A 12,194-nucleotide genomic window follows, 5' to 3' on the forward strand; every position below is an offset into this window, starting at 1 on the left:
TGAAAACTAGGGTTCTCTCCTTCAAAGAGAACAGCTGTACTTTTCCAGGTCTTACAAATTGCGTTTCACTGGAAGATTGCATTTGGGTAAAGGGTTCTTTGTAAAAAAAAAAAATAAAAAAGTTAGAGAACTGCAGGGCTAGCTGATCCTTACCGATCCTTTTCCCTGGAACCTTCTATAAATTACAAATAGCGTTTCTGATATGAGAGCTGGGATTGGTCCCCTGGAGAGAGAGCTGGGAGACAGAGGCCGCCAGACTGGGGCCCCCGGGGAGGGTCTGGGCACCGAACACTGTAATATTAGTACCGGTTACAATCAGATAGTGCCACCTCAACTGAGGCGGCTGGACAATAGGCCAGAGGCCCTGGCGATGGAAGCACAAAGGCAGCATTCAAAAGGCCCGACTCCACAGCCAGCCAGTGCATCTATAGACGCCACAGACCCTGGCCCAGCCGGAATGTCACCTCGCCGCCAGAAAGCCATTTTTCCTGGTTAGCTTTTAAACTGCTAAAAATAATAAACACAGAAAGGAAAGTGCTGACACAACCCTAACTGCAGAGACAAACTGAAACTGTTGTTATAATAATGTAAACAAACTGGGTTCCAAACGACATCCTAGTGTTCCAACTGAACAGGCTGCCTGATATTTCCAAACATCTGGGGACTGGAGGGAAGTTGTATGGGCTTGTCAGTAATGGAAGGGGGTCTTTACTGCACAGGTGCACATGCCCTACCTGACTTGCTCTGACCAAGGGTGAGCCGATCCTTTTGCTTTTTTTAGCGCTCAAGGAAAAGAGAGATTGGAGAGGACTGTGGTCCTCCATCAAGCATTTTTCCACATAACAAATGAAAAATGGGCTCCTTTCTCTCTCTGTCCAATTATTACTCCTTTTCCCCCCAAATGAATTTGAAGCGTCCTTCTCTCCATTATGTTTGTTTTTAACCCATCGAACGCTGTATATTCCTCCTGAACACCTACAGAGCTCAAAACCATCTTAAATAACAACAGCAGCAATGCCATAAACTAGAAGATCCTTCCCATAACGCTGAAAAGTGGCAATCATAAAATCACGAATCTGCAAACAGCCAAGTCACGCCCAACATCTGACCTGACAATCCATGAAATCCCGTGTGGAACTTGGTACCCACGCAGGACGGCCAATGGGAGGGAAAACGCAGATCTGGAAGAAAGGAAACACAAGAAGATAAATAGATGTGTGTTTTTTCTTTAAAACTCCCCCAACATTTGCTTAATTCACCACTGCTCTTCTTTCTATGTTTAAATGGGGTCTGGTTTCAGAGATGTCTCTGATTTTGAATACATGCAAACAGACTTAGATAAAATCTCATTCCAAAGGGGAGCTGGTTTCAGAGAAAGGGACTTTAACACAAGGATTGTAATAACACATTATAGGCATGAGACAATGTTTGTGGATCCCAAGAACCTACTTTTCTGCACAGGACTCCGGGGTTTTGGATTCCCAGCCTCGGAAGAGGACTAAAAGGCAAATGTGAATCAAACAATTTAGAACTTTTGTGCTAAAAAGGGTCCAGCTGGGTGTCAGAGGATGGTTCCCAGGATAGGTCCCAGCAAATCTCAGCCGGGGCTGTGCCCCTGTGAGACGTCAGGATGGGGGACCCGAGAGGAAGCTACGGAGGTGTCTGAATGGTGTCAAGTGCGGTGATGTTGGGGACTCTTCCCCCAGGTGTAAACAGATGAAGGAGAAACCAGGGCATCTGTTCCTGCAGCAGACGACGTCTCCAAGTGTCTGTCTGCCCAGCAAGCGAGGGGCTGCTTTTTCCATGGCTGTGGGCCCACAGTTGTAGTTGTTCTTGTGGGAAACTTAGAGATCATAGGGAAGCACAGGTTGGCAGGACAAATGTCTGGGTCCCCTCTGCCCAGAATGGACCATTGACAACATTTTGTCCCATCAGCTCTTTTTTTTTTTATAAGTTTATTCATTTATTTAAGTTTTGGCTGCACTGGGTCTTCGCTGCTGCACGCGGGCTTTCTCTAGTTGCAGTGAGCGGGGGCTACTCTTCGTTGCGGGGCGCAGGCTTCTCATTGTGGTGGCTTCTCTTGTTGCAGAGCACAGGCTCTAGGCGCGCAGGCTTCAGTAGTTGTGGCACACAGGCTTCAGTAGTTGTGGCTTGTGGGCTCTAGAGCACAGGCTCAGTAGTTGTGGCGCATGGGCTTAGTTGCTCCCTGGCATGTGGGGTCTTCTCGGACCAGGCCTCGAACCCGTGCCCCCTGCATTGGCAGGCGGATTCTTAACCACTGCGCCACCAGGAAAGCTCCTCTTTTCTTTTTTTTTAAAATAAAATAGAGCATAGGTATAATCTCCTTGACAACCCACTCCAAGGCCAGACCATGAATTTGTATCTTGCCAGTACATTTTTTTATAACATTTACATACAAGATGAGTATCCAGGACAATGAACAGTGCTTGTGTGTTTTTCATTCACCTATATGATATGAACCTACATATGTGTATCTATCGTTCCACACTTGGACTCTCAACATCATGTGTGTGAACTGACCATGCTGACTGCACTAAGTCTCAGCTCAGTCACCGCCTTTCCACCTAACACCATGAAAGCACCTGTCATACCATTAAACTGTGTGCTGGTTACCTGTGTGTGTGTGCGCATATGTATGTGTGCATGTGTAAATTTTCTCTGCAACTCCACTCTGAGCTTCTCGAGATGCTGCTCTGTCTTCTCTACTATGGTTCCATGCAGAGTGGACAGTAAGCGTATTGAAAGGTAAAACGTATTTGTTAAAAATTGATCTGCTTATTATTAATTTTCCTCCCTTTTCAGACAACCTTAAGGAAGACTTTGAGGTTGTATTTGTTTCCTTCAAAGTCTCTCTCCTCTTGCTTTTGTCGTAAATATTGAAATCCCAAGTTGTCAGTATCACTGTACTGTTTGCAAGAACATTGGAAGCTTTAATATTTTAAGGCTGAAGACCAATATATTTAAGGAGCATATTTACAAAACAGACTCACAGACGTAGAAACATAGAAAACAAACTTACCGTTACCAAAGGGGGAAGGGTGGGGAGGGGGAGGGATAAATTAAGAGTTTGGGATTAACAGATACACACTACTATATACAAATAAACAACAAGGTCCTAATGTATAGCACAGGGAACTATATTCAATATCTTGTAATAACCTATAATGAAAAAAATATGAAAAAAATAACTGAATCACTTTGCTATACACCAGAAACTAACACAACATAGTAAATCAACTATACTTCAATTTAAAAAAGAACAAAAAACAGGCTTCCCTTGTGGTGCAGTGGTTGAGAGTCCGCCTGCCGATGCAGGGGACACGGGTTCATGCCCCGGTCTGGAAAGATCCCACATGCTGTGGAGCGGCTGGGCCCATGAGCCATGGCCGCTGAGCCTGCGCGTCCGGAGCTTGTGCTCCGCAACGGGAGAGGCCACAACAGTGAGAGGCCCACATACCGCAAAAAAAAAAAAAAAAGAAAAAGAAAAAAAGAAGCATTTTCTAAAAGCGTTCTCAAAGACTAAATTGACAAGCCAGAAAGAAGCTTGTGTTTGTAAATGTTGTGGTTTTAAATGTGAATAGATATGCACCGCTACCCTTGACACTAATACCTAAAAACAAACAGTGCCTTATATGTAAACAATATTGAACCTCAACTTATTTTTTGAAGGTATAATTCTGATTTATACTTTGAAGAATATACATGAACCTGACTCAGTGACAACAACCTAAACATTCTCACATAATAATTAGTAACAATAAGCAGTTTAATATATACCACTTCTTAAGCACATTTTGTGGGTTGGGTTATGCTAATTCTCTCACCTAATTTCACTTAATTTAATCCTCACAGTGATCAGATGAGGTAGGTATTATTAATAACCCCACTGTTCAGATGAGGAAACCCCATTGTTCAGAGTCGGAGAAAGATTTAAAATTATGCCCAAAGCCAGTGAGAAAAGGCTAACTGGGATTCTCGCTCAGGCAGTAGGATGTCATGGGCTTCATTGTGAATTACTGAGAACACGCTCAGGTGTAAAGATTAAAACAGCAGAGAAGACAACTGGAAAACAGTGCCACTGAAGTGGCTTCCAAGTTTTGCTATAATACAGACAGACAGCATCTCTTTCATGGTGTGGCTCAAACCAAGAACAAACCAAATTAGAGTTCTCCAAGAAGACAAACTCAAAGTGATTTCCTAGTCATGGAGGAAGGAATGAAATTTAAAGCGGCAAGGTCAAGCCCCAGACCTTTCCCAACTTAAACACTCCCATTTTTAATTCTTCTTTTCTTTAGAAAACAGGGAGCCGTGGATTTGCTCATGGCTCAAAGGAGGCTGCCCGGTTTGTTTACACAAGATTCAAAGCAAAAATGAGCATCACTCTCTGGGACAACTTTAGCCCAGAATGTGTGTTCCTTACACATTTTTAATTGGGACATAAATATATTAACAGTGTGGTTATTTTGTACTCAAAATATTCTGTTTTGTAACTGATTCATATTTATATTTGGAAGGCATTTATTTCTGGGCATGAAACAGTTCATTTTGTTAAGCCATGTGACCTGAGGTAAGGTTGGCCCCATTTCCCACGACTGCTCCCAATTAATGCAAATTGAAGGTTAAAGGATAAATAAAGTCCCTTTAGCTTGGTTTATTAATATGTTAGTTATAAATGGCTCTTTACTTGGTCTATGTTCTTCAGTCTGTAACTATGTACAAATGAACTCTACAGGACAAGCTAGCGAATACACAATGTGTATTTTATTGCAAAGTTTTCATTTAAAAGGGGTTACTAGTATGGCGATACATTAATGTCATCTCTACTTCTTTGGTCTCGGCTCTCTCATCAAACATGTGGAGCCTGATACAGACTGACTGCGTTGCATTCACGGTCACATCTTCAGCCCTCCCCGTCCCTACCCTTTGTCAGGTAACTTTGCAGTTCCTCTTACTAAAGAGGTTCAGCCAATATGCCTGCCCCCTTTGATTTTGGCTTTGCTCAGGTGACTTGCTTTGGCCAATGGAATGTTAGCAGGTATGTTCCATCTAGAGGTTTGAAAAAGTTCTTGTTATGTGTACATGTTTGCTTTGCTCCTCTGTAACTGCCATGAGAACACGCCTGGGCTAGCCCGTCATGGCTGAGAAACACAGAGCGGTGTTGACTCACGCCTCAGCTGAGGCCAGCCTAGATCAGCCTAGAGCAGCCAAGCCCCACACATAGGACGGCACCCAGGCAAGATACACAGAACCACCCGGCTGACCACAGATGCACGAGTGGGCCCAGCCGGAACTCAAACGACCAGCCAGTAGCCAGCCCTCAGACTCGTGAACCTATGAATGCCAAGTGTTTCAAACCATTGAGTTTTGAGGTAATGGGTTACTTTCCCAGGTAACTGTACAAAATGTGGTTGTGTACTAGATGTAACCAATATAGGACCTACCCCTGGCTCTCTCAAAAAACAGATGTCCCCATAGAAGATAGTTTTAAAATTTAGGCAATCAGACTCATCCACTATCCACCAAATGCCAGCTGTTTCAGTCAAGGTTCAACTAGGAAAATATAAAGTAGCGTAAGGATTTCAACAGAAGGGCTATACTGCAGGGAACTGATCACACAGAAGGAAAGACGTGAAGGCACACGGGGAAGCAGCAGCCATCCAGGAACTCAGTCATTGCAGAAAGTCCCTGAGCAACGGGAACAAAGCATAGAAGTGTCGGTGCTGGAGCCCAGGGCACAGGGCCACCCCGCAGAAGCTGACAGCTCAGAAGCCCTCCCTAGTAGGAGCTGAAGCCCCAGAGGAGACGAGCTGCCATCAGAGAGATGGTCTGAGTGTGAGAAAGGAACACCTGGCTTCCCTCTTCTCTCAGGGCCTTCCAAGGCTGACCCCAGACTCAGGAACCTGGATAGCCCTGTTTTGGGGGGTTTTTTGGGGGTTTTTTTGACTTATAACTTCAAACTCCAATAATTTGCATCTCATATGCCTTCCACCTTTTATTTGCCTTTGCTAGCCAGCCTTCTCAGTTACTTTCTTGTAGGTTATTATATAATATAAAGAGAGTAAACACATAAAGTCTAGCAAAAAACCCCACAGTTCCCTAGGCTTGTTATCCTTCTTATCTTCCCTGTCAGGTCAGTCACACCAGGGAAGGGCAAGCAAGGGATCTGAGGGCAAATAGGCACACACCTCACCATGACGGGCAGGACACCACAAGGCATTCATCGGTGCTGAGAGCTCTGTCCGCAGAAATAACGGAGAGTGAGAACAGACACTGGGCTTGAAGGTTAGAAAGGGCCTGGATAGGTGGGAAAGGATATTCAGGTAGCAGCACCCATGGGAGCAAAGTGCAGGAACCATGGAGGGAAAGACCAAGTGTTCTGGTTAGGTTTAGAGGTTGTGTATTTGGGAGGAAGGTGCAGGGGAGAAGAGGGGGGCAAGGAGGCTACAAAGGTGAGAGCTTGAAAGAGTTGGGGCCCCTGAAAAGAAAAGATAACTATGTGATGTAACAGAGGTGCTAGTTGTCCCTACAATGGCAATTATCTTATTATATATAAATGTGCCAGTGTAACATGTTATAGACATTCCACAACGTAATACGCCAAATATATTTGGTAAAAAAAAAAAGAGTTTGGAGATCCATCTAAGCAGATTGGACTTCTTTCTGTCCTGAAGGCAACGGGAAATGAATCGGTTCTGAGAAGATAGTAATATGATCCAAAGTGTGTGTTAGAAACATTACTCTGATAAACACGTGAGGGGTAGATGGGAGGGAGAGAACCAGACTAGGCATCTGTAATGAAGCATAGACCTCACAGAGCTCACGACCCTCCTGAACACATTGGCAGGAGTCTGTGCAAGTGTTCAGTTTTCTGAGAGATGGGACAGAGCTTTCACATGGTTTTCAGTGGAGCCCATGACGCTTGACCCCAGCCAACACTGTGAACACTAGAAGCAGGACAGTCATCCAGAGAGCTCCTCTACTAATCATTTTAATGAGGATCAAAAATGTAACCATGGCAATGGGAATGGAAAGGGGTAAACAGACACGAACATTTGTAAGACACTATCTAAAATAATCTAGATAAATATGAACAGAAATGAAACAAGATCAAGAGATACTAAAAGCTTTAATCCTGTAAATGAAGTACAATGTATACAAATATTGAATCACTGTGTTGTACACCTGAAACTGATATAATATTGCAAATCAACTATACCTCGATTTTTAAAAAAGGGTACAGAAAAAATAAATAAAAGGTTTAATTCTGGGCCACCTCCATCCGCTATTCCTTTCTTTCCCCTATGAAATGGAGGAAGCAACTCATGTTTCCAAGATACCATAAAGAGTCACTGAATTGAAAAGTTCCAAGATAAACACAAGGCACGTATATCACCACTGTCCCCTTTCCATGTCATCACAGATATTACTAATCAAACGCAATCTTTCCTTACTGCTGAGTCCAAACCCTATCTCCAAACCCCTCTGAAACAGCTCCTCAGGCAGCCACTAGAGTGATTGCTTTCTAGAGTGACTGTTTTTATTTATTGTATTGACCGTTCTTTGGTTTCATAAGGATGAAGTACCAGTGAATGGATCACTTAGCATAAGGTATTATATACTCGTATGATCTGTATACACATACTTAAATGCGTACTTCCCACACATGGGAAACTTACATACAATTGGGCCACCTGCTAGATCTTACCCAAGTTTGTGAGTCCGCTTACTGTTAACTCAAAGCAATTAAATACAGATCTGAATGAAGCTGAATTAGGGGGGAAAGTTTTGCATACATGAAAATTTACTCTATTATCGAATGATCACAGTAAATGTTTAAAATCAGCACATGTCATCATAATCAGCTACTAGTGACTTCATTGTTTGGTAAAGTCTTAACTCCAATCACCGGCGAGTAGGTATATCGTGTTACCATGAGCCATCCTTTTCTCAGAGTATTAATATGTCGACCCTTGGGTTGGTATTTGAATGCCACCATGACAGTTTTCTAACCTTGGGTGTTTTCCATCTGACATTGGAAAAGAGGTGTCATTATCAGAGTTGCCTTCTATATAGGACCATAATAAAGACAGATTCAGATAAGCCAGGTTTTTTCTACTTGTACTTTGGATCAACAAGAAGGTAACTGTTGTCTATATTAACATGAAGATGTTTCCTGGTCCCCTCAACCCCAAACCCCAAAGTTTGATCTGTTCAATTCCAAAGAAACAACTTTTGGAAAATTGTGTATATACAAAAATATTCCCAGAAAAAAGAGAAGAAAAAAAATCTCTAATGTAAAAAATTCCCAGCAGTCATTATTTGACCATGACCCATAATGAGAAGTTTGTTTTAATCTATAACACATGTCCATATATTTAGATGTGTGTATGTATAGCTAACTAAAATATAAGTCCCATAAGATAGTATTCTTGCTTATGTGATGTACTTGGATATTTTCTATTCCATTCAACACTATGCTATTCTATTCTTTTTTATATACTATTTCATTAAAGAAAAGTTAGTAATAACCTGTGAAATTGATTTCATCACCCACGAATAGGACCCAACCCACAGTTTGAAAAGCACAACCGTAGCAAAATAAAGTGCTCTGACTTTATTCACCAATGTAAACATATCCACAAAACATTAATCCTGGGCAACTTAGCAGAGAAAAAAATCTCTTGGCTCTCTGTCTAGTATCCTGGATGAAACTAAGTTTTGCTGAGCCAATTTTTGTACTTCGTGGTTGACAATGACTGAAAACTGAAAGGCAGAGATCAAATCCTCACCCTCCTTCTCATCACATCTCTTCCGCTGGGTCATTTATACCGTGCAAGTATCTCGTTATTCAATTTTGCTGTCATTTACTGTTCTTTTTCCAACAGCAATGGAAACGCAGGATCGGTTTACTGTCTCCTGTCTTTGGTAGAATTAGATGATTCTCTCTCCTGGCCCCTTTGAACAAAGATGCCATTCATCCCTCTGGAGAACCACCTCCGGGGGATCTGCAAACAAAGCACGGCAGGGAAACCACTACTCACGACGGAGCAACAGCAGAATCGGGCGTTGAGGCTGTTCGTCTGATTACAGACCAGAGAGAACTTTGCAATGATTCTTTTGACCGAGTGCACACAATTGGAATTGGAGCAACACAGATAACTGTAAAAACAAACAGTAAAAGGCTATATAGCTCCAAATTCAGTGGCACCTACCAAAAGAAAGCTATTTCTTAAAGAATTAAAAACTATTTGCTCTTTCTAAAAGAAAAAAAAAATGAACAGGTACTACAGAATCCTCATAGCAGAGAATCTTTGGAGGCTTTCTTGCCAGTCCTCTGGTGCTAGTATATTCTTTCTTACCTGTGACTTCTTTGACATTCATCTGCTTTCTGTGTGCCCTTCCCCACACCCCTACTCTTCCAACTAGTAAAACATTAGTGAGTGTATCAAAGCCTGAGGTTTCCCACATCCTTTATTCAGCATTTCTTCTTCCCAGAATTTATCTTAAATAAATGATTATGGATATATATATACAAAGCCTCAGTGAAAAAGATGTTCACGTAGTGTCATCGATAATGGCAAAGGGCTCAAAGGATATACAATTAATTGCTAAAAGTGGTCATCTTTGGGTGGCTGGGTTATTGTGATTTAAATTTTATTCTGTATACTTACCTATATTTTCCAAATTTTCCAAAATAAAAATAAGACAAAGGAATTGAAAAGGACACGTGTGTGCTTGTACTTGTTACCGAAACACTGGTGAATCTCCAGGTAGATTTTCACCAGGCCCAAGGATGCACATGTATGATCGTGCCCTGAGACACTATAATATCTCTTCATGCTGAATTTATATATATATATATATATATATATATACCAGCAATTTCATCCTCAAACTCAACAGAAATGTGTACACATGTTCACCAAAAGACCTGTACAAAAATGTCCATAGCTGCACTTCTCACCATAGCCAAAGCTGAAAACAAACTATTCACCAACGGATACATGCCCACAATGAAATATATAAATCACAACTGATGGAATGTCTCACAAACATAATATTGAGCAAAGTAAGTCAGACACAGGAATACATTCTACATGAGCCGTTTACGTAAAGTTCGAAACAAAGCAAAATTAATCTGTAGTTTTAGAACTCAGGAAAGTTCAGTCTTTTGGAAGAGAGACTGAAGGGGGGAAGTTGGAGAGTTTCTCCTTCCTGTCAATTGTTCCGTTTCATGATCTAAATGGTGGTTACATGGGTGTTTACATTTTGTGAAAATGTATCAAGCTGTATGCTAATGACTTGTATACTTAGTTGCAACACGTTAATGGTCCCTGGAACCACCTTAGTAAGAAACCATCATTTTTACTACAACCGATGTATGCATTTTACTGTATGTTTTAATGGAATATATCTACATTTTGCTTCAAAAAATAACTTTGTTTACAAAACTTTAAGAAATATCACCTGTTTCCTACTTAGCATTCATAAGAACATTGACATACATGGTAAGGAGCGTGATAGGACCTAAAGTACACATCAGGGTAAATTTCAGACATCTTGTAGAGTGTGGAGTGATGCTGTTATTTGTATGGGGGGGAGGAAGGGGGGAGGCTGAAAGAAATAGCCTTAAATTACCAGGGTTTTCTGTAAGGAGGTTATTTAGTATGTTATTCATTTTTTCTCTTTGTAAAGGATAGCAAAAATAATTTTTTCCTTTTGCATACTTGTAGGAAATGAGCAGCAAAAATGGTATAACGTTTCCCTATTCCCATTGGCTTCTAGAAAACTCAGCCCTAAATTTGTGCATACCCACAGGTCAGTGGTTTTCAAATTTTCTTTTTACTACAGCTACAGTAAGAAATACACTTTGTATCATGACCCAGCGTACAGTTATATTTTTGTAAATAATATCCTTACTTTGTGCAATGACCTCTGATATTTTCTATTGTATTCTATTCTAGCCCTTCACGTCCCATTCCGTTAAAAACGGTGGTCACTCACTTAAATGATTTCATGGACCATTAACGTGTTGCAACTAAGTTTGAAAAATGTGTTTCAGAGTTCCTGGCAAATAATAGACACTCAGTAAAAAGTTATTAAATGTACAACGGTACATATTTGCATATTAACCTAATCTCCAGCTCATTATCAGTATCTATCCCTGTTTTCCTTTGCTTCTTGGTTTTTCTTATCCTTTATAACTTATGTTTACTTATTATGGTATTTGTATCTTTATAAGCTGTCATCATCTTTTCCAAAACAAGCCCTCATAAAACGTTTCCAAAGTCACATAGTAAATCAGTCAGGGCAGAGTCACAAGAGGAAAGGTCCTCCCAAGTTGCCAGGCCCTGCTTCTCTGGGAACAGGAACTTCAATACCTGTAAGAGAAACACTTATGGTCCCACCACTGCAAAAATGTCTGCGGCGAGAGCAGATGGTGACGGTGACCATGTGACGGGAGCTCACCTCTAACCTTTTCGGGAACAATATACACTGTTGCTTTCCATGAAGTTCTCTTGCATTTCCGACAGCTGGGAGAGAGAGAGCCAGCTCATTCCAAGAAACACAAAGACACTTTTGAAAGAGGAACAAAGGGTTCTACAGTTGACAATGAAGAATGGTGTGAGCATCTCTGTGCATCTCTGTGATAAAGGAGTTCATGTTCTTGAGTTTCCTTTATCTTTCTTTTCAGGGTGTAAAGTCTTTCTCAGGTCACTGAAGTTGTGTGTCTACAGGAGAACTAGCAAACATGTTGGAAGGAGCTAGTCCAGGCATGTGAGAAGAAACCTTATCTTTCTAACCCAGGAACACATTTCGCCTTAATAAAACTTTTATTTTAAAACATCCTCTCAGGTCCTATCGAACAAAACTTTCCCTACAAAAGGTTCTTGGATCACTTTTGGGCAAGCTGCCATCTTGGCTTATCTTCCACGCCCAAAGAAAGAAAAATATGTTTTGGGCCAAGCACCATGGTCCACTTTGGTAATGTTGTTTTTGTGAGGACAGGTTGTGGGTAAAGAGGGATGTGAACATGACTTGTCTTTCCTTTAGCAGAAAAGGATCATGAGGAATTTAACAGGGCTGAAATGGATCAATTCTTTCCTAGGACGGGGAGCCTGGGCTTTGTTTCTGCTTTAGCCCCAAGAGAGCATGGATGCTCCCAAGGAAAT

At 41.5% G+C, this 12,194-nt stretch overlaps 1 protein-coding gene across 12 annotated transcripts in view; it reads right to left on the reverse strand.

The window, feature by feature from the left end:
- Window positions 1–12,194, reverse strand: part of THRB (thyroid hormone receptor beta) — a 391,526-nt gene that overhangs the window by 223,797 nt on the left and 155,535 nt on the right. For all 12 annotated transcript variants that reach the window (XM_060011556.1, XM_060011550.1, XM_060011553.1 and 9 more), the window contains one exon: window positions 1,110–1,181. The gene's annotated coding sequence lies outside the window, so the exon portion shown is untranslated. The remainder of the gene's footprint in view (window positions 1–1,109; window positions 1,182–12,194) is intronic.

Source organism: Delphinus delphis, chromosome 4 (assembly GCF_949987515.2).
Source record: "Delphinus delphis chromosome 4, mDelDel1.2, whole genome shotgun sequence".
In the NCBI taxonomy this organism is placed as follows: Eukaryota; Metazoa; Chordata; class Mammalia; order Artiodactyla; family Delphinidae; genus Delphinus; species Delphinus delphis.